The sequence below is a fragment of the Triticum urartu genome, chromosome 1A (genome assembly GCF_056163025.1).
Source record: "Triticum urartu cultivar PI428250 chromosome 1A, HENAU_Tu73, whole genome shotgun sequence".
Lineage (NCBI taxonomy): Eukaryota > Viridiplantae > Streptophyta > Magnoliopsida > Poales > Poaceae > Triticum > Triticum urartu.
The window spans coordinates 389,872,974-389,900,646 of NC_141873.1; the positions used below are offsets into that span (position 1 = coordinate 389,872,974).

At 47.0% G+C, this 27,673-nt stretch overlaps 1 pseudogene; it reads left to right on the plus strand.

Annotated features, from left to right (window-relative positions):
• The first annotated feature begins 5,098 nt into the window (after nucleotides 1-5,098).
• The window catches only part of LOC147991377 (uncharacterized), a 31,490-nt pseudogene continuing 8,915 nt past the window's right edge, over nucleotides 5,099-27,673 (plus strand).

Below are 27,673 nucleotides of genomic sequence, written 5' to 3' on the forward strand. Positions count from 1 at the left end.
CAAGGGCGGAGCTCTGTAGGGGCTAAATCGGGCCACGGCCCGCCCAGGAATTTAACAAAAAATATTTTACCTATATGTCGTCTTAGCCCAGCCCACGAACAGACACAGAATCACCATCCTCTCGTCTCACGCACGAACATGCACACGCGGCATTTCCTATTTAGCGCTGCAGGCGCCCGTTATAGGGCATTTCGCAAACGGGCGCCTGCAGCCGCTGCGACCTGGGCCGGCCCATGTATATCTTCTTCTTTTCTGTTTAAAAGTTCAAAAAATGTGCGCCGCGGAAATTCGAACTAGGCATTTCCTATTTAGCGCTGCAGGCGCCCGTTTGTGTGCATTTCGCAAACTGGCGCCTGCAGCGCTCCGTGATGGGCCGGCCCATCTAGGGGTGCCTGTGGTTTTTTTCTTCTATGTTTTTAGAACGCAAACAATTATGCAGCAGGTTGCGAATCGAACCTGGGACCTCGCTCGTCGCTACATCCTTTCGTTACCACCCCACCACGCAGCTGATCCTGAATAGTTATAACGTTTCCTCTCCTTTACTTGTTTCCTTTTTTCCTTTTTCCTTTTTTCTCTTTTGTTTTCTGTTTTTTCCTTTTTGTACGACCAGGTTCCCCTTGCATCCCTTTGAATTCGATGAACTTTTTTTCATATTCGATGAACTTTTTTGAAATTCTATGAACTTTTTCAAATTGGATGAACCTTTTGTCAAATTTCATGAACTTGTTTTCAAAATCAACGAGCTTTTTCTCAAAATCGATGAACTTTTTTTCAATTTTGATGAACTTTTTCCAAAGCGATGAACTTTTTTCAATTTTTGATGAACTCTTTTCAAAATCAACGAACTTTTTTCAAAATCAGTGAACTGTTTTTTCAAATTTGATGAAATTTTTTATTCAAAATCGATGAACTTTTTTAAGTTGGTGAACTTTTTGTTCAAAATCGGTGAACTATTTTCAAAATTGATGAACTTTTTTCGAAATTCCATGAACTTTATCCTAATTTTTGTGAACTTTTTAAAAATTTGTGAAGTTCTCTCAAATTCATGATTTTTTTTCAGTTTGTACGAACCTTTTAAATTTTATGAACTTTCTTTGAAATTCACGTTTTTTATATTGTGCATTCATTTTTATTTTTTTATTTCATTTCATCATAAAATAATAAGCATAATAGGCTGTGTATATAGTAATGTTATTTGCCCTCCAAATGAACAGTGTAGGGAGGTCGGCGTAGTGGTTGTGTTCGAATGTTACCGCACAGGCGACCAGAGATCGAATCCCTGTTCTACCTTGCTTTTTTGCATTTTTTGCGATCCAACAACCTACCTAGCTGTGCCTCGCTGCGTTTCCTGGGCCGGCCCAGTTCGTGTCCGTGCAGGCGCCAGCGGCGCGAATCGGCGCTGTATAGGAGCTCCCTTCGAACTAACACAGCTACCAGGCATTTCCTATTTAGCGCTGCAGGCGCCCGTTATAGGGCATTTCGCAAACGGGCGCCTGCAGCCGCTGCGACCTGGGCCGGCCCATGTATATCTTCTTCTTTTCTGTTTAGAAGTTCAAAAAATGTGCGTCGCGGAAGTTCGAACTCAGGATCAGTTGCAGCGACCCCAACACAGCTACCTCTAGGCCATCGAACAACCACTGTTTCGTAACTGGCTTTTTTTTGTTTTTATTTGTATCTTCAATCGCGGGAATCCCTTGATTTTGGGAAGCGTCAAAAAACTTCCCAAGCCGGTTTTTTCACGGTTCATTGGTCATTTCCGGGGCGGTTGTTATCCGGGTATTCTTATTTTTTTTCATTTTTTAAATCTGTGTTCTTTTTTCCTTTGAATCTGTTCCTTCTGTATTTTTGAATGGACTTTTTTCCAAATGCAATGAACTTTTTTGATAATGATGCACTTTTTTAAAAAAATCGATGATTTCTTTCCAAATTTGACGAACCTTTTTTCCAAATCCAGTCAACTTTTTCCATTGTGAACATTTCAAAAATCCATGAACTGTTTTTCAATTTTTGTGAAATTTTCTAAAAAAATCATGAACTTGTTTTTCAAACTCGATGAACTTTCTTCGAAAATTCATGAGCTTTTTTCAATCTCAATGAACTTTTTTTCAAGTTTGTGAACTTTTCTAGAAAATTGATGAACTTTTCTTGAAAATCCATGAATTTTTTTTAAATTTCGATGAACTTTTTTAAATTTGCTGAACTTTTTGTTTAAAAATTGATGAACTTTTTTCAAGTTTGTGAACTTTTCTTGAAAATTGATGAACTAATTTTGAAATCCATGAACTTTTTTCAATTTCGATGAACTTTTTTCAAATTTCGATGAACATATTCAAAATCGATGAACTTTTGTGTGAAAATTGATGAACGTTTTTCAAGTTTGTGAACTTTTCTTGAAAATTGATGAACTAATTTTGAAATCCATGAACTTTTTTCAATTTCGATGAACTTTTTTCAAATTTCGATGAACATATTCAAAATCGATGAACTTTTGTTTGAAAATTGATGAACGTTTTTCAAGTTTGTGAACTTTTCTTGAAAATCAATGAACTTTGTTCGAAATGTATGAACCTATTCAAATTCACGATTTTTTTTTGTCAAATAATTCAAAAAATAGTAATTGGTACAGTTTTGCCCAATAAAATAGCACTGCAACACTGTTATTACATAATTTGCGCTGTTACCTATCACTAGTCGTAAGTAGTCCGAGTGGTTTGCAGAACTCGTTTGTTAGTGAAACCGCACATGTTCGAAATCTGTCCAGAGCATTAATTTCTAAATTCAGTTGTACTTCTTACAAAGAATTTTCCTTTCAAACAACTAAATTATTGGAAGCCAGATCCAAATTCTTAAAGATTTCAATCAGCAGGTTTCTGTGACTTATGGAGATTTTTCCATTGTTAAGAAAGTTCGTTCCATATTTTGTTCAAGCATATTTCATTTCATACATATTCGGAAAGAAATTTGCAGTTCGAATTGTATTGTCGAAAGGTAGAAGAAACAGCAGAACGGACAAACAGCAGAACGAAGAAACAGTCGAAAGAAACAGTATAAGCGCTCAACTACTTGGGCCAGCGAAGAAACAGCCCAGCAACGACGCCCTACATGCGCCACTTAAGGTAACCGGCGCAGAAGGCGCCAACTAGGAGCTCCCTGCACACACATCCCCCAATTCCCCATCCTCTCAGCATGTAGCCGCCGTTGACATGGAGCACGGAACGCGACGCCCGCTGTCTCGGGGAGCAACCGCCGGAGACGCTCGCGCCCCACGGGATCTCGCCTAGCCCTCACCGCCTCGCCCTTGCCCTGCCCCCTCGCGCGGTCGGGCCACCCAGTCGCCCACTGTCTCATGATTCGCAAAGCTAACACCGCGGCGACGCCTGCCGGGATCTTGCAGCTGTTCTCCTCCAACTCCCTCCTGCCCAGTCCCCGGTTCTGCCCCTGCCGCATCACACTTCACACACAACACCAACCAGCAGGGCCACACTAGTCTAATTTTGTTTAGTTTCATACATTCAGTGATCAGGTCTGCTACTGCTAGTGATAACTAATAGCCTGATCTTATGCAAATTGCAACATAGGTAATCATGGGCAAGGAAAATTGGACTCGGAGAAGAATTGACCTAGTGTTTAAAAGGAAAAGAGATGATATAACTGAACTTGAGGAAGACCATGCATTGCCCTTGCTTGAATTGGAACAGCAACAACCTGAACAACAACATAACATAGATGGACGAGTTCAAACAAGTGAACCTGAACAACAACATAACCAAGGTCTAAGCACTTTTCTATTAGTTAACTTAATAGTGTGTCATGGTTGAACTGTACTTTGGTACATATATGCATATTGCTAGATCAATATTGTGACCTGGGTGCTTGCAATATGTCCTTATGATTCAGAATTTGAAAAAAAAAATATGCTCTTCTTTAGTCTGGCCCGCCCAACTTTTTCGATCAAGCTCCGCCACTGGGTATCGCATTGGGCCGACCCATGTAACGTCACAGTTAGCTTTGGTTTGGGTTTTTTTTCCCTACGATTTGCATTTTGGGGTTTTCTACTGGTTTCTGTTCAGTTTTATCCTTTCTTATTTTTTGAACATTTTCAAATACATAAACTTCTATTAAATACACGAGCATTTTTAAAATTCATGAACATTTTACAAACACGAGCATTTTTCAGTTTTGTGAACTTTTCTTAAATCCGTAAACTATTTTTGAACTCGCGAACTTTCTTCAAATTCGTGAATGTTTCCAAATTTGCATTTTTTTTAGAAAAATCACGAACCTTTCTCAAATCCTTGAGCTTTTTAAACCCATGAGCTTTTTTCAAATTGACGAACTTTTCTCAGTTTCATGAACCTTTTTCAAATCTGTGACATTTTTTCAATCCACAAATTTTTTTCAAACCCACATTTTTTTCAAATTCATGAATTATTTTCAAGTTTGCGTTTTTTTCTAGATCAACCGTTTTAAAAGTCAACGGTCAAACAATCAATGGTTGATCGGAAACCGTTAATGAGCGAATCAAGTCATAAGCGACCGAAGGAACCAAGCCACGAGCCGAGCGAGTGAAGGAAGTGGCGAGCGCCCAACACGTTGGGCCAGCCCGAGTACATAGCTTCATGAGCATGAACGGGCGGCGGAAGCGCCGATTAGAAGGACTCCATGAACCGATGAAGGACGCCATTGACTGACAAACCACGTACAAACAGCTCGGGCCGGATGTTTGCGGACGATTTGGGGTCCGCTTTAGAGATGCCCTTATGAGGGGAACATGGAAAATTGGTGGTGCGTGCTTCTTTTTTGTGTAGCATCAATATCAGTAATAACGAGGAACAGAGTATCCTGAGTGAGTCGCCAGTTTTTTTTTTTTTGGAGACAAGAGTGAGTCGCCAGTGTGGCAATGGAGTTGTGACGGCCCTTGACATGCTTGTGTGGGCTGGAACGGCCTTCCCAAAACCCAAGGAAAAAAGTACTTCCTCTCTTTGTTTTTATAAGACGTTTCAGACTGCTTGCTTTGTACTGTTTTGAACAGCGTCTAAACGTCTAAAACATCTTATAAAAATGAACAGAGGTAGTATCAGCCAAGTTACTCACGTAAATGTCTCTCCGCGGTCGCCGGAAGGCCGTGCGTGCAACTGGTGCGGCAGCCAGCAGCTTTGCATATGTGGAGAGGTACGACGATGTATCCTTCCGTTGTCACGTCGTCAGTTGCTGGATCGAATGGTGGAGCGCCGAACAGAACGAGGTACTCTATGCCACACAGCGGGTGCATGCTGGCCGGCCGGACGCACGTTGATCACCTACGCAGCATGCATAAAGACCACACATCTCAGCCCGTGGGAGACGGAATCAATCGAAGGACTGGCCGTGTCGGCGCGCCCGCGCGCGATGTGATCGCTGATCGCTTCCGGTGGGCGACCAGGAGAGCATCGCGGCTTTGGGTGGCAGCGGCAGCGGCAGCGAGGGGCGCGGACGGAGGGAGGCATCCACGTCGCGCCGTACGCACGCGCGCGCGCGCGCGCACCTGCACGTCACATGGCATCGGCCGGTCGCGTTTGCCAAAGCCGACCCCGGCGCGCGCGGGACAGCTACGCCAGGTAATTGATTTCTAGTGTTAGCAGTACTCGTAATCCCGATCAGACCAGAGGTGCGACGTTAGCAAAGCCACTGTACAGAAGCAAGACATGTCATGCCATCAAGAACAACATCGTACACCGCTCAAGGAAATAATCCACGGCATATTTTATTTTACTTTTAAAACGAGCCAAAAGATTTGTCAATTTCATTACAAGTTTAGAATATGAACCCCAAAGCGGTGAAAGGTATGACAATTCTTCTGGCATTGAACTAGACAGATGTTTTGCTCCTGCGGCCGCCCATAATGGAGCTTTCCCTTGTAATCTTGACAGTAACCCTGGCGTTGCTTGCGCTCGTTCAGAAGTTCCGAACTTTCCACGAGATTAGCATCGTCGAAGAGGCGAGCGCCTTTCCAGCAAAGATGAGCCACATCATATGCAACTGACTATGGCATATGTCCAAGAATCGGATCCGCGTATACACTGGGAATCTTGGATGCATATGCATACAGATGTAGTACGTGCATATGTATAGGAGCACCGTCGTCACGAACCACTTGACTAAACTGATCGATCACCCGTCCGGCCGCCCCACGCGCCGGCGCCGCCCGCGAATCCTCCCCTCCCCTTCCTCGCATCGCATCTCCCTCCCCTTTACAACCGCGCGCGCTCACCTGCGACCACACAGGCCCGCCTCTGCTCGTCGCTGTCCGCCGCGTACCGGCGTACGCGCACACGATCGATCGACCACGCCATCGGCCGTCGTCTCCATCGGGGAGCAAAGGGGCCGGGTCGCCGGCCGGGCAAATCGCGCTGTAGCTCTCACGCGCTGCTCGCCACACACGGGATCGCCGCGCTCCCGGGATTAGCTGGCCGTAGAGTCGCTGGCCTCGACGTTAACGGACGGAGGATGCGCAGCCACTCGCGTCGCAGTTTCGTCGTCGATCCCCATTATAATCCTCCAGTGCACCACAGTGTCTCTGCAGCATGTAACGTGCTTCATGTGCCTTTATTTTATTTTATTTATTGAGCTGTGTGCCTTTTTTATTTGGAAGTTGGAACCATAATCATTCAACCATGCGACTCTATATCCAACCATAAATTATCATTTTTGCCAAAAGAATCAGATGCATTATAAAGGTTCATCAAAAGCACGAAGCATCTCAAACATCATAAAGATCACGCCCAAAATTCTAAGGCCATGCGACTCTATATCCAACCATAAATTATCATTTTTGCCAAAAGAATCAGATGCATTATAAAGATTCATCAAAAGCACGAAGCATCTCAAACATCATAAAGATCACGCCCAAAATTCTAAGGCCACCGAGGGGCTACTATTGCCGCCAGAACCAGATGTTGTCACGGCTCCCCATCGGAGCCGACTTGACCTTGTCAATGAGCATAAATATTCAACAAAAGACTGGAAACTCAATAAACTCACAAAATAATTTACGAACAACAAAATTGATAATTGTAACGGTTTTATTAGATGTTTGTAATTTTTAGTAGAATTGACATTTTCAAGTAACATTTATGGGGGATTCCTAATTTTTCATCTAAATGGCTTAAAACCGGTGTTAGATGAAAATCCTCATTCGTTTTATGTCCATTGTTTTGCCCATCATCTTTAATTAGTGGTTGTGGTTGTTGTGCAGGGTATCCTTGTTGTTAGTGATTTCTTTGGATATGCAAATATGATTGCAACCATGGTTAGTATATTTTATAACTCACTGAATATTCAACAAATAATGACTTGTATTTTACAATGATCTCTTGCTGACTTGTACTTTACAATGCTTTGATTTGTAGGCCAGTGCTTCTTGTAAAAGAAAAGATGCATTACTACAGAAACATCATGACAATATTGTCTGGCAATTAGAAAATGGGGAGATTCTTAAAGGAAGAGGCAAGCATCAAGAGACAACCTTAGCTATTTCTCGTGGAAGAGTGCCCATCAAGAGACCTGGTGATAAGCAATGGGGATCTCACTATAGGACATTGATTCAGCTCCATCAAATGTGGAATTCGGTGATTCAAGTGCTACATGCTATTTCTCGTGAAGGGAATGATGCAGATGATAGAGGCAACACATCAGGTTTGATGAAATCTATGAAGGTCTTTGAATTTGTTCTCATCTTACATTTGATGCTTAAAGTGTTTGGTTCGACTGATGACTTGTGATGTCTACTGCGCAATTTTATTCTTGTAGACTCGTGTCGGGCCTCCAAGCGCAGAGTTTTGTAGGACAGTAGCAATTTTCCCTCAAGTGGATGACCTAAGGTTTATCAATCCGTGGGAGACGTAGGATGAAGATGGTCTCTCTCAAACAACCCTACAATCAAATACAAGAAATCTCTTGTGTCCCCAACACACCTAATACAATAGCAAATTGTATAGGTGCATTAGTTCGGTGAAGAGACGATGATAAAAGTGTAATATGGTAAAAATATATGTTTACAATCTGAATAAATAAAAAGAGCAAGGTAGCAAATAGCAAACGGGCACAAAAACGGTATTGCAATGCTTGAAAATGAGGCCTAGGGTCTGTACTTTCGCTAGTGCAATCTCTCAATAGTGCTAATATAATTGGATCATATAACCATCCCTCAAAGTGCAACGAAAAATCACTCCAAAGTTCCTATCTAGCGGAGAACATAAGAAGAAACCGTTTGTAGGGGACAAAACCACCTCGAAGCTATTCTTTCCGATCAATCTATTCAAGAGTTCGTACTAAAATAACACCAAATAATTTCAGATTCATAATACTCAACCCAACACAAAGAACCTCAAAGAGTGCCCCAAGATTTCTACCAGAGAAACAAAAGATAAGAACGTGCATCAACCCCTATGCATAGATTACCCCAGTGTCACCGCGGGAATTCAAGAGTTGAATGCCAAAACACATATCAAGTGAATCAATATAATACCCCATTGGGTATTCATATGCAAGACATATATCAAGTGCTCTCAAATCCATAAAAGTACTCAATCCGGTAAAACAAAATCTCAAACGGAAAACTCAATTCATCACAACAAGATAGAGAGGGAGAAATACCATATGATCCGACTATATTAACAGAGCCCGCGATACATCAAGATCGTGACATCTCAAGAACATGAGAGAGAGAGAGAGAGAGATTAAACACATAGCTACTGGTACAAACCCTCAGCCCCGAGGGTGGACTACTCCCTCCTCATCATGGCGGTCACCGGGATGATGAAGATGGCCACCGGTGATAATTTCCCCCTCCGGCAGGGTGCCGGAACGGGGACTAGATTGGTTTTTCGTCGCTACAGAGGCTTGCGGCGGTGGAACTTCTGATCTAGGTTAACCCCGAGAGCTTTCGAAATATTTGGAAATTTATAGGGTAAAGAGGGGGTGCGGGAGGCCACCGAGGTGGGCACAACCCACTTGGGCGCGCCTGGGCCCCCAGGTGCACCCCGGTGTGTTGTGCCCCCCTCGGGGCACCCCCCAGGTGCTTCTCTGGCCCACTGGTGATCTTCTGGTCCATAAAAAAATCCACAAAAAGTTTCACGATGTTTGGACTCTGTTTGATATCGATTTCCTGCAATGTAAAAAACAAGCAAAAAACAACAACTAACAATGGGCACTGGGTCAATAGGTTAGTCCCAAAAAATGATATAAAGTTGCTATAAAATGATTGTAAAACATACAAGAATGATAATAAAATATCATGAATACTTCATAAATTATAGATACGTTGGAGACGTATCAACTTGTCACAAGCATTGCAACAAAAGGATCAGAAGATAGTAAGTGCAATGAACATGATTGTGTTTGTGAAAAGTTTATTGCAGCAGCTGAGGGATGACAGATGGGAGTGTTGGGGAACGTACTAATTTCAAAAAAAATTCCTACGCACACGCAAGATCATGGTGATGCATAACAACGAGAGGGGAGAGTGTAATCTACGTACCCTTGTAGACCGACAGCGGAAGCGTTATGACAACGCGGTTGATGTAGTCGTACGTCTTCACGGCCCGACCGATCAAGCACCGAAACTACGGCACCTCCGAGTTCTAGCACACATTCAACTCGATGACGATCCCCGGACTCCAATCCAGCAAAGTGTCGGGGAAGAGTTCCGTCAGCACGACGGCGTGGTGACGATCTTGATGTTCTACTGTCGCAGGGCTTCGCCTAAGCACCACTACAATATTATCGAGGACTATGGTGGAGGGGGGCACCACACACGGCTAAGAGAACGATCTTGAAGATCAACCTGTGTCTCTAGAGGTGCCCCCTGCCCCCGTATATAAAGGAGCAAGGGGGAGGCCGGCCGGCCCTAGGGCGCGCCAAGGAGGAGGATTCCTCCTCCTAGTAGGAGTAGGACTCCCCTCTTTGCTACTCCTACTAGGAGGGGGAAAGGAAGGGGGAGAGGGAGAAGGAAAGGGGGGCGCCGCCCCCCCTCTCCTAGTCCAATTCAGACCAGAGGGGGAGGGGGCGCGCGGCCCACCCTGGCCGCCCCTCTCTCTCTCCACTAGGGCTCATAAGGCCCATTACTTCTCCCCGGGGGGTTCCGGTGACCCTCCGGCACTCCGGTTTTCTCCGAAATCACCCGGAACACTTCCGGTGTCCAAATATAGCCGTCCAATGTATCAATCTTTATGTCTCAATCATTTTGAGACTCCTCGTCATGTCCGTGATCACATCCGGGACTCCGAACAAACTTCGGTACATCAAAATATATAAACTCATAATAAAACTGTCATCATAACGTTAAGCGTGCGGACCCTACGGGTTCGAGAACAATGTAGACATGACCGAGACATGTCTCCGGTCAATAACCAATAGCGGAACTTGGATGCTCATATTGGCTCCCACATATTCTACGAAGATCTTTTATCGGTCAGACCGCATAACAACATACTTTGTTCCCTTTGTCATCGGTATGTTACTTGCCCGAGATTCGATCGTCGGTATCTCAATACCTAGTTCAATCTCATTACCGAAAAGTCTCTTTACTCGTTTCATAATACATCATCTCGCAACTAACTCATTAGTTGCAATGCTTGCAAGGCTTATGTGATGTGCATTACCGAGAGGGCCCAGAGATACCTCTCCGACAATCGGAGTGACAAATCCTAATCTCGAAATACGCCAACCCAACATGTACCTTTGGAGACACCTGTAGAGCTCCTTTATAATCACCTAGTTACGTTGTGACGTTTGGTAGCACACAAAGTGTTCCTCCGGCAAACGGGAGTTTCATAATCTCATAGTCATAGGAACGTGTATAAGTCATGAAGAAAGCAATAGCAACATACTAAACGATCGGGTGCTAAGCTAATGGAATGGGTCATGTCAATCACATCATTCTCCTAATGATGTGATCCCGTTAATCAAATGACAACACATGTCTATGGTTAGGAAACATAACCATCTTTGATTAACGAGCTGGTCAAGTAGAGGCACACTAGTGACGTTTTAGTTTGTCTATGTATTCACACAAGTATTATGTTTCCGGTTAATACAATTCTAGCATGAATAATAAACATTTATCATGATATAAGGAAATAAATAATAACTTTATTATTGCCTCTAGGGCATATTTCCTTCAGTCTCCCACTTGCACTAGAGTCAATAATCTAGATTACACAGTAATGATTCTAACACCCATGGAGCTTTGGTGCTGATCATGTTTTGCTCGTGGAAGAGGCTTAGTCAACGGGTCTGCTACATTCAGATCCGTATGTATCTTGCAAATCTCTATGTCTCCCACCTAGACTAGATCCCAGATGGAATTGAAGCGTCTCTTGATGTGCTTGGTTCTCTTGTGAAATCTGGATTCCTGTGCCAAGGCAATTGCACCAGTATTGTCACAAAAGATTTTCATTGGACCCGATGCACTAGGTATGACACCTAGATTGGATATGAACTCCTTCATCCAGACTCCTTCGTTTGCTGCTTCCGAAGCAGCTATGTACTCCGCTTCACATGTAGATCCCGCCACAACGCTTTGTTTAGAACTGCACCAACTGACAGCTCCACCGTTTAATGTAAACACGTATCCAGTTTGCGATTTAGAATCGTCCGGATCAGTGTCAAAGCTTGCATCAACGTAACCATTTACGATGAGCTCTTTGTCACCTCCATATACGAGAAACATATCCTTAGTCCCTTTCAGGTATTTCAGGATATTCTTGACCGCTGTCCAGTGATCCACTCCTGGATTACTTTGGTACCTCCCTGCTAGACTTATAGCAAGACACACATCAGGTCTGGTACACAGCATTGCATACATGATTGAGCCTATGGCTGAAGCATAGGGAACATCTTTCATTTTCTCTCTTTCTTCTGCAGTGGTCGGGCATTGAGTCTTACTCAATTTCACACCTTGTAACACAGGCAAGAATCCTTTCTTTGCTTGATCCATTTTGAACTTCTTCAAAACTTTGTCAAGGTATGTGCTTTGTGAAAGTCCAATTAAGCGTCTTGATCTATCTCTATAGATCTTAATGCCCAATATGTAAGCAACTTCACCGAGGTCTTTCATTGAAAAACTCTTATTCAAGTATCCCTTTATGCTATCCAGAAATTCTATATCATTTCCGATTAGTAATATGTCATCCACATATAATATAAAAAATGCTACAGAGCTCCCACTCACTTTCTTGTAAATACAGGCTTCTCCAAAAGTCTGTACAAACCCAAATGCTTTGATCACATTATCAAAGCGTTTATTCCAACTCCGAGAGGCTTGCACCAGTCCATAAATGGATCGCTGGAGCTTGCACACTTTGTTAGCTCCCTTTGGGTCGACAAAACCTTCCGACTGCATCATATACAACTCTTCTTCCAGAAATCCATTCAGGAATGCAGTTTTGACATCCATATGCCAAATTTCATAATCATAAAATGCGGCAATTGCTAACATGATTCGGACAGACTTAAGCATCGCTACGGGTGAGAAGGTCTCATCGTAGTCAATCCCTTGAACTTGTCGAAAACCTTTTGCGACAAGTCGAGCTTTGTAGAGAGTAACATTACCGTCATCGTCAGTCTTCTTATTGAAGATCCATCTATTCTCAATTGCTTTCTGTCGGTGTCAAAACCGGCGGATCTCAGGTAGGGGGTCCCGAACTGCGCGTCTAGGCCGGATGGTAACAAGAGGCAAGGAACACGATGTTTTACCTAGGTTCGGGCCCTCTTAATGGAGGTAAAACCCTACGTCCTGCTTGATTAATATTGATGATATGGGTATTACAAGAGTAGATCTACCACGAAATCAAGGAGGCTAAACCCTAGAAGCTAGCCTATGGTATGATTGTTGTATGATGAAGTTGTCCTACGGACTAAAACCCTCCGGTTTATATAGACACCGGAGAGGGTTAGGGTTACACAAAGTCGGTTACAATGCTAGGAGATCTTGAATATCCGCATCGCCAAGCTTGCCTTCCACGCCAAGGAAAGTCCCATCCGGACACGGGACGAAGTCTTCAATCTTGTATCTTCATAGTCCTGGAGTCCGGCTGAGTCCGCCTACCCGAACACCCCCTAATCCAGGACTCCCTCAGTAGCCCCTGAACCAGGCTTCAATGATGACGAGTCCGGCGCGTAGATTGTCTTCGGCATTGCAAGGCTTGTTCCTCCTCCAAATTCTTCATAAAAGTTTGTAAACACCAAGAGTAGTGTCCGGCTCTGCAAAATAAGTTTCCACGTATTGCCACAGAGAGAATAATATTAACACAAATCTAATCTGCTGACGTATTCCGCAGCGTGACATCACACTACGGCCAAGCCTTTATTCGAATCGTTTTCACTTTTCCACCTCAGCGTGTTTTGCGAGGCGGTTTCCTTGGCACGTCTTGTCAAAGCAGAGATCGTGTCCCCTTTATTTACGGGATTCTCTTCAATATGGACGTGGGTAACCCAACCGCGCCATTTATCACGGCGCTTGAGAGGCAAGCGAGTTTTACTAGGCTGGTGGGGACGCATAGTCGCATCCGCCCATATAAGGGGATAAGGATCCACCTTCTTACCTAGGTCTTCTTCCTCCTTTGCCTATCCATCTTCTGTGCACCCGAGCTCCAGCGCCCAAGCCCGCACTTCCTACCTCAACCTTCTCCAACAATGTCCGGAGCGGGAGGCAAGTGGATGGTCTCCTCCGTCACGGAGGGCCATGTCAAAAGGTTAAGGAAGGCCGGATAGCTGTCCAAAGACATCGCGCACCGGCTTCCTGAGGAGGGGCAACTTCTCCCCACCCCAAGGCCCCATGAGAGGGTAGTATTTCTTCCCCACTTCCTCCGCGGACTGGGTTTTCCTCTCCACCCATTTGTCCGCGGGCTCATGTTCTACTATGGCCTAGATTTCCACGATCTGGCCCCGAACTTCATCCTCAATATCTCGGCGTTTATCATCGTGTGTGAGGCTTTGCCCTGCATCCGCCCCCATTTCGGCCTCTGGCTCAAGACCTTCAACGTCAAGCCAAAGGTGGTGCGCGGCAACCAGGTGGAGTGCGGAGGTGCCATGGCGGGCAAAATAGCCAACATCCTATGGCTCGAGGGCTCCTTTGTGGAGACCTTGAAGGGGTGGTAGTCAGGGTGGTTTTACATCACCGAGCCACGCGATCCGGAGTGGATCGCAGCCCTTGAATTCCGATCCGGACCCCCTACGCGGCTCACGTCCTGGAAGGAGACGAGCTTGTCGTGGGGCGACGAAGAAGAGGTGACCGGACTGCAAAAATGCATCCAGTCCCTGGTGAACAAGCAGCTCAAGCTTGTCAACGTAGTCCAGGTCATGCTCGTCCGCTGGATCCTTCCGTGTCAAGAACGGGACTTCAATTTATGGGAGTTCAACCCGGCGCAACACCGAACTCTGAGCAGGCTCTTCGACACAACGTACGAAGATGTCTGGAGGGGGTTAACCAAAGGCGCCGAGGCTCCCACATCCGCCTCCGAAGACCATGGATTCAGCTCGCAGCGTCCTGCTGGCGAGGTAAAATATTTTCATCTTTTACAGGTTGTTAAGTTTTCTTCATAGTTTGACTCTATGCGGGATCTAAACTCGCTCACCTTTGACAGGATTGGCAGGCGAAGTCCGGACTGATTAACTGTCTAGCTCCCTTGCCCGAAGACCCAGCCCCTGCTCTCCTAGTGAAGCTGCTGGTTCCGGCACCTTATGTGGTGCCGGAGAAGAAGGCCAAGAAGAAGAAGGCCACGGGGACTCGAAAGAATTCCCGACATATGGTGGTGTCGGACTCGTCGTCCGACGAGTCCGAGACGCACTCCTCCCGTGAAGATGAGGAGGAGGAAGAAGAGACCTCTCCCCCTCTAGCGGGGGGAGGAAAGAAGAGGAAGGCCGCCCCAGTAGGGGAGGCCGAAGGGTCCAAGAAGAGGAAAACCCCTCCGCCGGACTACGCCCCCGACGCCGACGAGGACGAAGAGGAGTGGCCGGACAGAGCCAAGCGTCCGACGAAATCGTAAGTGTTCGGATACCAGAGTAACTCATGATATTCCTTTTGTTGCACAGATTTCCCTAATGTCGAATGTAATCATGCAGCCCGCCCAAGGACGGGATCGACGAGTCGTCGAGCGGCTCCCTGGATTCATCGGACGTGAATTCAGTTCCGCCCGCTGCCTCCCCCTGTGCTGCGGATGACGCCAAAGTGGCGTCGCGACAAGCTCCGGGGCAAGAGGAGGTGGTCCAGGAGGAACCGCGAGGCGACCTCCCGGACTCCAGGAGTAAAGGGGACCGGACCCCCCAGGGCTCCAAGTCCGGCTTTAAGCCGGACACCGCGCCGGAATCGTCAACGGTTCCGGACCGCGGCAGGCGAACTCCTGCCAAGAGGAGCAAGCCTGTTGAGCCGGCGTCCTCCGTCCAACCGGAGGCGCCGGACAATCTGCTGGAGGTGCTTAAGGGCGCCTCCATTGACGAGGAGCACCGTACCATCATGAGTACGGTGGTCCAGAAGGTTCGGTCCGCCAAAAGCGGACTGACTGAAGCTTGTGCTAGCCTTCTAACAGGCTTCGAGGTAAGTAAAAAATATGTAAAAATATTGCCGCATAGACAGTAGCCCCTTATGCTCTGTTTGGCATTCAGAAAGAAAAGCCGAATAGAGGATCTATTAAATATCGCAGGAGTCTAACTAAAAAGGAGTCAATATACGTATGCAGGCTTCGCTGTTGGCCACCGCCGCACTGACTGCGGAGGTGGGTGCCCTGAAGCAGGGCCTCGAGCGGACCGAGCAAGAGCTCGGCCTTGCCAAATGGCAGCTCGAGGAGAAAGAAGGTAAGAGATACCTTATAGAAAAAATGCCTATAAGAAGACGCAATTGCAAAAAATGACAGGAGTACACTACTTATTATAGGGGCCACAACTGAGGTGGCGACCCTCAAGCAGGCGCTGTCCGAGGCTGAGAAGAAAGCGGCCACGGAGCGCACCGAGCGGGAGAAGTTTGAGGCGCAGGTCGGCGAGGTGCAGCAAGAGCTTCAGGCTCTCCTGAAAAAACATGAGAGTTTGGAGCTCGACTCGAAGACGCGAGCATCCGAGCTTGCTGCGGCCCTTAAAACTGCGAAATCTGCCAAGGCCGAAGCCGAGAAGGCCCTCCAGGAATTGGATGCGGTGAAAAAGATAGCGGCGGGTAAGGCATTCTCTATGCAAAGCAGACATATAAAAGTAAACTACTTGTTACTTACCCGAATCCGGAGCTCTCCAGGGGCATTCGCAGATCTTCCCCGCAGCGTATCCGATGCCACCGCATTCTACCGAGCCGAGGAAGGCAGCTCGATGGAGAAGGTGTTCTGGTCTCAGTACGCTGAGGCCGGACACCCTGTGCCCTTGAGCGACCAGCTGAAGCAGCTGGTCGAGCTCCACAAGGCGGCCGAACAAGCCCTGAAGGGCTTCATAGTTCGGCTGTGGCCTGGAGAGGCCCTGCCTGGGAGCTACTTCGGACTGGTGCAGCGGCTGGTGGAGGCTTGTCCAAGGCTCGAGGTCATCAAGCGCTCCGTCTGCATCGAAGGTACCCGTAGGGCCCTTGCCCGTGCAAAGGTGCACTGGGGTAAGCTGGACAGTGAGAAGCTTGTGAGGGACGGGCCGCCGCCGGGGAAGGAGCATCGCAAGCCCGAGAACTATTACAAGGATGTTCTGGCTGGTGCCCGCCTTATGGCGGATGAATGTACCAAGGATGTAATTTTTGAATGAACTCGCTCGTGTTATCCTGTGCGCTGAAAACTTGTTCATATGCGCTAAGCAATGCTTGTTGAATTTAAAATATTACTTTCTGTGCGGCCGTTTATCAAAAAATTGAGAGATGGCCAGTCGTCGGCTTCTGCCCCCATGCCACTAGTGCTGGGGTGTTCGGGATAAACCTGAGCGCTCTTTTTCCCATGATTGGGTCCGTCGAGGGAGGCGCTCAGCACAACGAACAAGGCAATCGGACTATAATGCTTGAACACTCTCACTTAGCCATAGAACTCTATAATTTTAAATTTCGGCGAAGCCCCTAGTATTCGGAAGACCGAGTTCGGGGCGCTATCCACGCCTTGGCCGGACAAAGCCGGTTCCTCGCTCGAAGCGGCATAAGTCTTTAAGGACTCGAAAAACCTCTCGAACAGCGACCGGTCTCTCGCCTCATCATGACAATCAGTTTTAGCTTTCTCCACTGAGGTGCTCGGCCCAGCTCAACTGGGGCACAATCGCAGTGGTTCTCCTAGTGCTACCTTAGCCGATATAGCGGAACGTAAGGCACCAAAACATAGGAGCCGGACAAACCCAACTATTGACCCAAATCATGATTCGGAGCCAATGCATATAGTGCTATAAGTTCGGGGTGCCGCACTTGTGAAAGTGTGCGGACTTCTCACGCCATATTGATGGGTACTGAAGCCCCTGGCGTATTTTTGCCGTACCACAGTGTACGGATGCAAAATGTTATTAATAAACATATATATAAAAAAGAGGATGATGCAAAAAATAGACAAAAAGCTATGCATTGTTTATAGAAAGGCTGCTATGAAAGCGGAACGATACAAATAGTGCGATAAGCAAAAGAAATTGGACTATTTAACATGTCCTGGCCAGGGGCAGGCCGCGGAATTGTATTAAAAAACAGGTATACTGCTCGCAATAGAGACCACCTGGGAGTTCCATAATGCGGCGTGGCTTGTCTGCTTTCCTGGATCTTGCATCATTTGTGCGGCAGTTGAATTGCCGAACGGGTCATCCGAAGTATGGAGTCCTGAGAGTAAGAGAAAAAAAGGAATCCGGCAGCCCATGGTGCGGTTTAAGCCGTATTTCGGGCGTGCCGTGATAGTGCCCCTTCCCCTGTGCCCATGGTATTTCAAGAGCGTAGTTATGTATGCGAAGCACTGGTTTCGCTATATCGCGAGGGCTAGGGTTGGGGCCGCATTGCTATGCTAGCTCATAACGTGCTAGGCGGTCTTGTTGTAGGGTACTCCGGGCGCGCTTGACAGTGTCCGGCTTTTTGAAGGCCGAACTGGAGAACTGCCTAGAGAGGCTGCTTTGTACTTCTGCTGTGAGCGCTGCCGTGTGCCCCTCCGTTCGGAGGGAGCGTTTAGTGTTCCCATTGACCATGATTACTCCTCTAGGGCCGGGCATCTTGAGCTTGAGGTATGCATAGTGCGGTACCGCGTTGAATTTTGCGAATGCGGTTCGCCCGAGCAGTGCGTGATAGCCACTACGGAACAGGACTATGTTGAAGATTAACTCCTCGCTTCGGAAGTTATCCGGAGATCCGAAGACCACTTCCAGTGTGACTGAGCCTGTACAGTTGGCTTTTAACCTGGTATGACGCCTTTAAAGGTCGTTTTGGTGGGCTTGATCCTCGAGGGATCTATGCCCATTTTTCGCACTGTATCCTGGTAAAGCAGGTTCAGGCTGCTGCCGCCGTCCATGAGGACTCTTGTGAGATGAAATCCGTCAATGATTGGGTCTAGAACCAATGCGGCGAAGCCTCCGTGACGGATGCTAGTGGGGTGGTCCCTTCGATCAAAGGTGATCGGGCAGGAGGACCATGGGTTGAACTTTGGGGCGACTGGCTCCATCGCATATACGTCCCGTAATGCATGCTTCTGCTCCCTCTTGGGGATGTGGGTTGCGTATATCATGTTCACCGTCCGCACTTGCGGGGGAAATCCCTTCTGTCCACTGTTGTTCGGCGGCCTGGGCTCCTCCTCGTTGTCGCTATGCAGCCCCTTGTCTTTGGTTTTGGCTCTTAACTTGCCTGCCTGCTTGAACACCCAACAATCCCTGTTGGTGTGATTGGCTGGCTTTTCGGGGGTGCCATGTATCTGGCACAAGCGGTCGAGTATTCGGTCCAAACTGGACGGGCCCTGAGTATTTCTTTTGAATGGCTTTTTCCGTTGACCGGATTTATAGCCTCGGAATCCGGCATTAACTGCCGTATCCTCGTTGCTGTCGCTGTTAACGCGGCACTTTTGTTTGTTCCGACGCGACCTGTCGCTTTTGTCCTTGGTATTTGAATTACCAGGGTTCTTGGTTAAATTGTTGCTGCGAGCTAGCCAGCTATCTTCTCCCGCGCAAAAGCGGGTCATGAGTGTCGTGAGGGCTGCCATAGATTTCGGCTTTTCCTGTCCCAGGTGCCGGGCAAGCCACTCGTCACGGATATTATGCTTGAAGGCCGCTAAGGCCTCTACGTCCGGACAGTCGACTATCTGGTTTTTCTTTGTTAGGAACCGTGTCCAGAATTGCCTGGCCGATTCCTCTGGCTGCTGAATTATGTGGCTTAGGTCATCGGCGTCCGGTGGTCGCACATAAGTGCCCCGGAAGTTATCAAGGAATGCGGCTTCCAGGTCGTCCCAAGAACCGATTGAGTCTGCTGGCAAGCTGTTAAGCCAATGCCGGGCCGGTCCCTTAAGTTTGAGTGGGAGGTATTTGATGGCGTGTAGATCATCACCGCGGGCCATGTGGATATGAAGGAGATAATCCTCGATCCATACCGCAGGATCTGTTGTGCCATCGTACGATTCGATGTTTACGGGTTTGAAGCCCTCAGGGATTTTATGATCCATTACTTCATCTGTGAAGCATAGTGGGTGTGCGGCGCCTCTGTATTGGGCTATATCACGACGCAGCTCGAAGGAGCTTTATCTGTTGAGTTCGGCCCGGCCGGATTTATTGCATCCGGAGTGACGATCACCGTCACGTGCCGTGGGGCGCCTGCGCGATCCATAGATCGATCTTGTTTGCCTTGCCTTGTCCTCCAGTATGTCGCGCAGGTCGGGCGCATTTTCCCGTGCCTTAGTATGCTTAACGCGGCATCGGGGCATGGCTTGAGTGGAGGGCCAAGAGGCCTCTCTGTCGCGGCCACGAGGTGGCCGGTCGGCCATGTCATGCGCTGGTGATGTAGGTGCTTCCTCATCTAGTCGGGGTAGCAGCCTGCACTTTGGGTAACTCTTGGAGGGGCGTTCGAGTTCATACTCTTCGGCCGCAAGGACTTCAGTCCATCTGTTAGCTAGCAAATCCTGATCAGCTCTAAGCTGTTGCTGCTTTTTCTTGAGGCTGCTTGCCGTGGCCACAAGCTTGTGTTTAAAATGCTCTTGTTCGGCGAGATTCTCTGGCATGACGAACTCATCGTCGTCGAGGCTTGCCTCGTCTTCGGAGGGAGGCGTATAATTATCGTCCTCAACCTCTTGGTCCGCCGCCCTCTGGTGAGGGCTGGCTTCTCTGTCCTCCTGTGCTGAATCTTGCTGGAGGGGGTGTTCTTCGGCGCTATCCGGAGTAGTATTATCTCCCGTGCCGGAATCACCGTTTTTGCTTTGGCGGGATTTAGAGCGGCGCCGCTGACGCCGGCGCTTGGGCTGTTTCTTAGAGTTATCGGCCCCCGCTGTTCCATCGCCATCTCCATCCTTTGGAGTGTCCACCATATATATGTCATATGACGAGGTGGCCTTCCAGCGCCCTACAGGTGCTGGTTCTTGTTCGTCTCCTTCATCGTCGTCCATGCCGTCGATGTCTTTGGAGTCGAAGTCAAGCATGTCGGTTAAGTCGTCGACAGTGGCTACGAAGTGGGTGGTGGGTGGGTTTTGAATTTCTTCATCGTCCGTATCCCAACCTTGCTGACCGTAGTCCGGCCAGGGCTCTCCTGATAAAGAGAGAGACTTTAGATAATTCAGGATGTCGCCGAAGGGCGAATGCTGAAAGATGTCCGCGGCGGTGAACTCCATTATCGGCGCCCAATCGGATTCGATGGGCAGGGGCGCGGGGGGCTCGGAGTTCGGAGAGGAATCCGGCTCCTCGGAGTCACGGGCCATGCGGAGTGCGGGGCTGGAGTTCAGCTCGATCGCCTCTGAGATCGCAGCCCCTGAGGCAGCGTCCAACCGCCGATCCTCGATCGGCGCAGTAGGCTCCGAATCAATGGTCGGAACCGATGCGTGTGCGGCCTCCAAGGCGCCGTTCGGCGGCAGAGCTATATCATGCCCATCGAGAAAGTGCGGCGCGCTTGGCTGTGGCTCGAATCCGTCGAAGATCAAGTCCCCGCGGATGTCAGCCGTGTAGTTTAGGCTTCCAAACCTGACCTGATGGCCAGGGGCGTAGCTTTCGATCTGCTCAAGGTGGCCAAGCGAATTGGCCCACAGTGCGAAGCCGCCGAAGACGAAGATCTGTCCGGGGAGAAAAGTCTCACCCTGGACTGCATCGTTGTTGATGATCGAAGGAGCCATCAGGCCTAAAAGCGACGACACAGAGGAACTCTCAATGAAAGCACCAATGTCGGTGTCAAAACCGGCGGATCTCGGGTAGGGGGTCCCGAACTGTGCGTCTAGGCCGGATGGTAACAGGAGGCAAGGAACACGATGTTTTACCCAGGTTCGGGCCCTCTTGATGGAGGTAAAACCCTACGTCCTACTTGATTAATATTGATGATATGGGTATTACAAGAGTAGATCTACCACGAGATCAAGGAGGCTAAACCCTAGAAGCTAGCCTATGGTATGATTGTTGTATGATGAAGTTGTCCTACGGACTAAAACCCTCCGGTTTATATAGACACCGGAGAGGGTTAGGGTTACACAAAGTCGGTTACAATGGTAGGAGATCTTGAATATCTGCATCGCCAAGCTTGCCTTCCACGCCAAGGAAAGTCCCATCCGGACACGGGACGAAGTCTTCAATCTTATATCTTCATAGTCCTAGAGTCCGGCTGAAGGTATAGTCCGGCTACCCAAACACCCCCTAATCCAGGACTCCCTCACTTGCCGATCATTGGGCAAGTCAACCAAAGTCCACACTTTGTTCTCATACATGGATCCCATCTCAGATTTCATGGCTTCAAGCCATTTTGCGGAATCTGGGCTCACCATCGCTTCTTCATAGTTCGTAGGTTCATCATGATCTAGTAGCATGACTTCCAGAACAGGATTACCGTACCACTCTGGTGCGGATCTTACTCTGTTTGATCTACGAGGTTCAATAGTATCGTGTTCTGAAGTTTCATGATCATCATCATTAGCTTCCTCACTAATTGGTGTAGGTGTCACAGAAACCGGTTTCTGTGATGTACTACTTTCCAATAAGGGAGCAGGTACAGTTACCTCATCAAGTTCTACTTTCCTCCCACTCACTTCTTTCGAGAGAAACTCCTTCTCTAGAAAGTTTCCGAATTTAGCAACAAAAGTCTTGCCTTCGGATCTGTGATAGAAGGTGTATCCAATAGTTTCCTTTGGATATCCTATGAAGACACATTTCTCTGATTTGGGTTTGAGCTTATCAGGTTGAAGCTTTTTCACATAAGCATCGCAGCCCCAAACTTTCAGAAACGACAACTTTGGTTTCTTGCCAAACCACAGTTCATAAGGCGTCGTCTCAACGGATTTTGATGGTGCCCTATTTAACGTGAATGCGGCCGTCTCTAAAGCATAACCCCAAAATGATAGCGGTAAATCAGTAAGAGACATCATAGATCGCACCATATCTAGTAAAGTACGATTACGATGTTCGGACACACCATTACGCTGTGGTGTTCCGGGTGGCGGGAGTTGCGAAACTATTCCGCATTGTTTCAAATGTACACCAAACTCGTAACTCAAATATTCTCCTCCATGATCAGATCGTAGGAATTTTATTTTCTTGTTACGATGATTTTCAACTTCACTCTGAAATTCTTTGAACTTTTCAAATGTTTCAGACTTAAGTTTCATTAAGTAGATATATCCATATCTGCTTAAGTCATCTGTGAAGGTGAGAAAATAACGATATCCGCCACGAGCCTCAACATTCATCGGACCACATACATCTGTATGTATGATTTCCAACAAATCTGTTGCTCTCTCCATAGTACCGGAGAACGGTGTTTTGGTTATCTTGCCCATAAGGCACGGTTCACAAGTACCAAGTGATTCATAATCAAGTGGTTCCAAAAGTCCATCAGTATGGAGTTTCTTCATGCGCTTTACACCGATTTGACCTAAACGGCAGTGCCACAAATAAGTTGCACTATCATTATCAACTCTGCATCTTTTGGCTTCAACATTATGAATATGTGTGTCACTACTATCGAGATTTAATAAGAATAGACCACTCTTCAAGGGTGCATGACCATAAAAGATATTACTCATATAAATAGAACAACCATTATTCTCTGATTTAAATGAATAACCGTCTCACATCAAACAAGATCCAGATATAATGTTCATGCTCAACACTGGCACCAAATAACAATTATTTAGGTCTAATACTAATCCCAAAGGTAGATGTAGAGGTAGTGTGCCGACCGCGATCACATCGACTTTGGAACCATTTCCCACGCGCATCGTCACCTCGTCCTTAGCCAATCTTCGCTTAATCCGTAGTCCCTGTTTCGAGTTGCAAATATTAGCAACAGAACCAGTATCAAATACCCAGGTGCTACTGCGAGCATTAGTAAGGTACACATCAATAACATGTATATCATATATACCTTTGTTCACCTTGCCATCCTTCTTATCCGCCAAATACTTGGGGCAGTTCCGCTTCCAGTGACCAGTCTGCTTGTAGTAGAAGCACTCAGTTTCAGGCTTAGGTCCAGATTTGGGTTTCTTCTCCTGAGCAGCAACTTGCTTGCTGTTCTTTTTGAAGTTCCCCTTCTTCTTTCCTTTGCCCTTTTTCTTGAAACTAGTGGTCTTATTGACCATCAACACTTGATGCTCCTTCTTGATTTCTACCTCCGCAGCTTTCAGCATTGCGAAGAGCTCGGGAATTGTCTTATTCATCCCTTGCATATTATAGTTCATCACGAAGCTCTTGTAGCTAGGTGGAAGTGATTGGAGAATTCTGTTAATGACGCAATCATCTGGAAGATTAACTCCCAATTGAATCAAGTGATTATTATACCCAGACATTTTGAGTATATGCTCACTGACAGAACTGTTCTCCTCCATCTTGTAGCTATAAAACTTATTGGAGACTTCATATCTCTCAATCCGGGCATTTGCTTGAAATATTAACTTCAACTCCTGGAACATCTCATATGCTCCATGACGTTCAAAACGTCGTTGAAGTCCCGATTCTAAGCCGTAAAGCATGGCACACTGAACTATCGAGTAGTCGTCAGCTTTGCTCTGCCAGACGTTCATAACATCTGGTGTTGCTCCAGCAGTAGGCCTGGCACCCAGCAGTGCTTCCAGGACGTAATTCTTCTGTGCAGCAATGAGGATAATCCTCAAGTTACGGACCCAGTCCGTGTAATTGCTACCATCATCTTTCTATTGGGGAACGTAGCAGAAATTCAAAATTTTCTACGCATCACCAAGATCAATCTATGGAGTAATCTAGCAACGAGGGGAAGGAGAGTGCATCTACATACCCTTGTAGATCGCTAAGCGGAAGCGTTCAAGTGAACGGGGTTGATGGAGTCGTACTCGTCGTGATCCAAATCACCGATGATCCTAGTGCTGAACGGACGGCACCTCCGTGTTCAACACACGTGCAGCCCGGTGACGTCTCCTACGCCTTGATCCAGCAAGGGGAGAAGGAGAGGTTGGGGAAGACTCCATCCAGCAGCAGCACGACGGCGTGGTGGTGGTGGAGGAGCGTGGTACTCCAGCAGGGCTTCGCCAAGCACCGCAAGAAACGAGGAGGGAGAGGGGTAGGGCTGCGCCAAGAAGGAGATGTTCTCATGTGAATGGCAGCCCAAGACCCCCACTATATATAGGGGAGGGGAGGGGCTGCGCCCCCACCTAGGTTTCCACCCCTAGGGGTGGCGGCCAGCCCTAGATCCCATCTAGGGGGGCGGCCAAGGGGGGAGAGAGAGGGGGGCGCACCACTAGGTGGGCCTTAGGCCCATCTGAGCCTAGGGTTTGCCCCCTCTCCCCTTGAGGACGCCTTGGGCCTTGGTGGGAGGCGCCCTAGCCCACCTAGGGGCTGGTCCCTTCCCACTATTGGCCCATGTAATCCTCCGGGGCTGGTGGCCCCACCTGGTGGACCCCCGGACCCCTCCGGTGGTCCTGGTACACTACTGGTGATGCCCGGAACACTTCCGGTGACCAAAACAGGACTTCCCATATATAAATCTTTACCTCCGGACCATTTCGGAACTCCTCGTGATGTCCGGGATCTCATCCGGGACACCAAACAACATTCGGTAACCACGTATATCTATTCCCTATAACCCTAGCGTCATCGAACCTTAAGTGTGTAGACCCTACGGGTTCGGGAACCATGCAGACATGACCGAGACAACTCTCCGGCCAATAACCAACAGCGGGATCTAGATAGCCATGTTGGCTCCCACATGTTCCACGATGATCTCATCGGATGAACCACGATGTCAAGGATTTAATCAATCCCGTATACAATTCCCTTTGTCTAGCGGTACGATACTTGCCCGAGATTCGATCGTCGGTATCCCGATACCTTGTTCAATCTCGTTACCGGCAAGTCTCTTTACTCATTCCGTAACACATCATCCCGTGATCAACTCCTTGGTCACATTGTGCACATTATGATGATGTCCTATCGGGTGGGCCCAGAGATACCACTCCGTTACACGGAGTGACAAATCCCAGTCTCGATTCGTGCCAACCCAACAGATACTTTCGGAGATACCTGTAGTGTACCTTTATAGCCACCCAGTTACATTGTGACGTTTGGCACACCCAAAGCACTCCTACGGTATCCGGGAGTTGCACAATCTCATGGTCTAAGGAAATGATACTTGACATTAGAAGCTTTAGCATATGAACTACACGATCTTTGTGCTAGGCTTAGGATTGGGTCTTGTCCATCACATCATTCTCCTAATGATGTGATCCCGTTATCAACGACATCCAATGTCCATGGTCAGGAAACCGTAACCATCTATTGATCAACGAGCTAGTCAACTAGAGGCTTACTAGGGACATGGTGTTGTCTATGTATCCACACATGTATCTGAGTTTCCTATCAATACAATTCTAGCATGGATAATAAACGATTATCATGAACAAGGAAATATAATAATAACCAATTTATTATTGCCTCTAGGGCATATTTCCAACAGTCTCCCACTTGCACTAGAGTCAATAATCTAGTTCACATCGCCATGTGATTAACACTCACAGGTCACATCGCCATGTGACCAACATCCAAGCTCAATGATCTAGTTCACATCACTATGTGATTAACACTCAAAGAGTTCTGGGTTTGATCATGTTATGTTTGTGAGAGAGGTTGTAGTCAACGGGTCTTGCCATATTCAGATCCCTATGTATTTCGCAAAACTTTATGTCATATCGTAGATGCTGCTACCACGTTCCACTTGGAGCTATTCCAAATTGTTGCTCAATTATACGTATTCGGTATCTCTACTCAGAGCTATCTGGATAGGTGTTAAGCTTGCATCGACGTAACTCTTTACGTCGAACTCTTTATCACCTCCATAACCGAGAAACATTTCCTTATTCCTCTAAGGATAATTTTGACCGCTATCTGGTGATCTACTCCTAGATCACTTTTGTACCCTCTTGCCAGACATGTGGCAAGGCACACATCAGGTGCGGTACTTCAGCATGGCATACCGTATAGAGCCTATGACAAAAGCTTAGGGGGCGACCTTCGTCCTTTCTCTTTCTTATGCCGTGGTCAAGCTTTGAGTCTTACTCAACTTCACACCTTACAACTCAGGTAAGAACCCCTTCTTTGACTGATCTATTTTGAACTCCTTCAAAAACATGTCAAGGTGTGCGTTCTTTGAAAGTACCATCAGGCGTCTTGATCTATCTCTATAGATCTTGATGCCCAATATGTAAGCAGCTTTATCCAGGTCTTCCTTTGAAAAACACTCTTCAAACAACCGTTTATGCTTTCCAGAAATTCTACATTATTTCGGATCAACAATATGTCATCCACATATTCTTATCAGAAATGTTGTAGTGCTCCCACTCACTTTCTTGTAAATACAAGTTTCTAGCAAACATTGTATAAACCTAAAAGCTTTGATCACTCCATCAAAACATATATTCCGATTCTGAGATGCTTGCTCTAGTCCATAGAAGGATTGCTGGAGCCAGCATACCTTTTAGCATCCTTTGGATCGACAAAACCTTTTATTGTATCACATACAACTTTTCTTAGGAAAACTGGTAAGAAAACTTGTTTTGACATCCATCTGTAAGATTTCATAATCGAAAAATACAGCTAATGCTAACATGATTCCGACGGACTTAAGCATCGCTACGGGTGAGAAATTCTCATCGTAGTCAACTCCTTGAACTTGTGAAAAGACTCTTTCCCACAAGTCGAGCTTCATAGACGGTAACATTACCGCCCACGTCCGTCTTCTTCTTAAAGACCCATGTATCTCAATGGCTTGCCGATCACGGATTTCATGGCTTCTAACCATTTGTCGGAATACGGGCCCACCATCGCTTCTCCATAGCTCGTAGGTTCATTGTTGTCTAACAACATGATATCTAAGATAGGATTACCGTACCACTTAGGAGTAGTACATATCCTTGTCGACCTACGAGGTTCGATAGCAACTTGATCCGAAGTTTCATGATCACTATCATTAACTTCCTATTCAACAGACGTAGGCGCCACAGAAAACATCTTTCTGTGTTGCATCACTCTCTGGTTGAAGTAAAGGTTCGACAACCTCATCAAGTTCTATCTTCCTCCCACTCAATTCTTTCGAGAG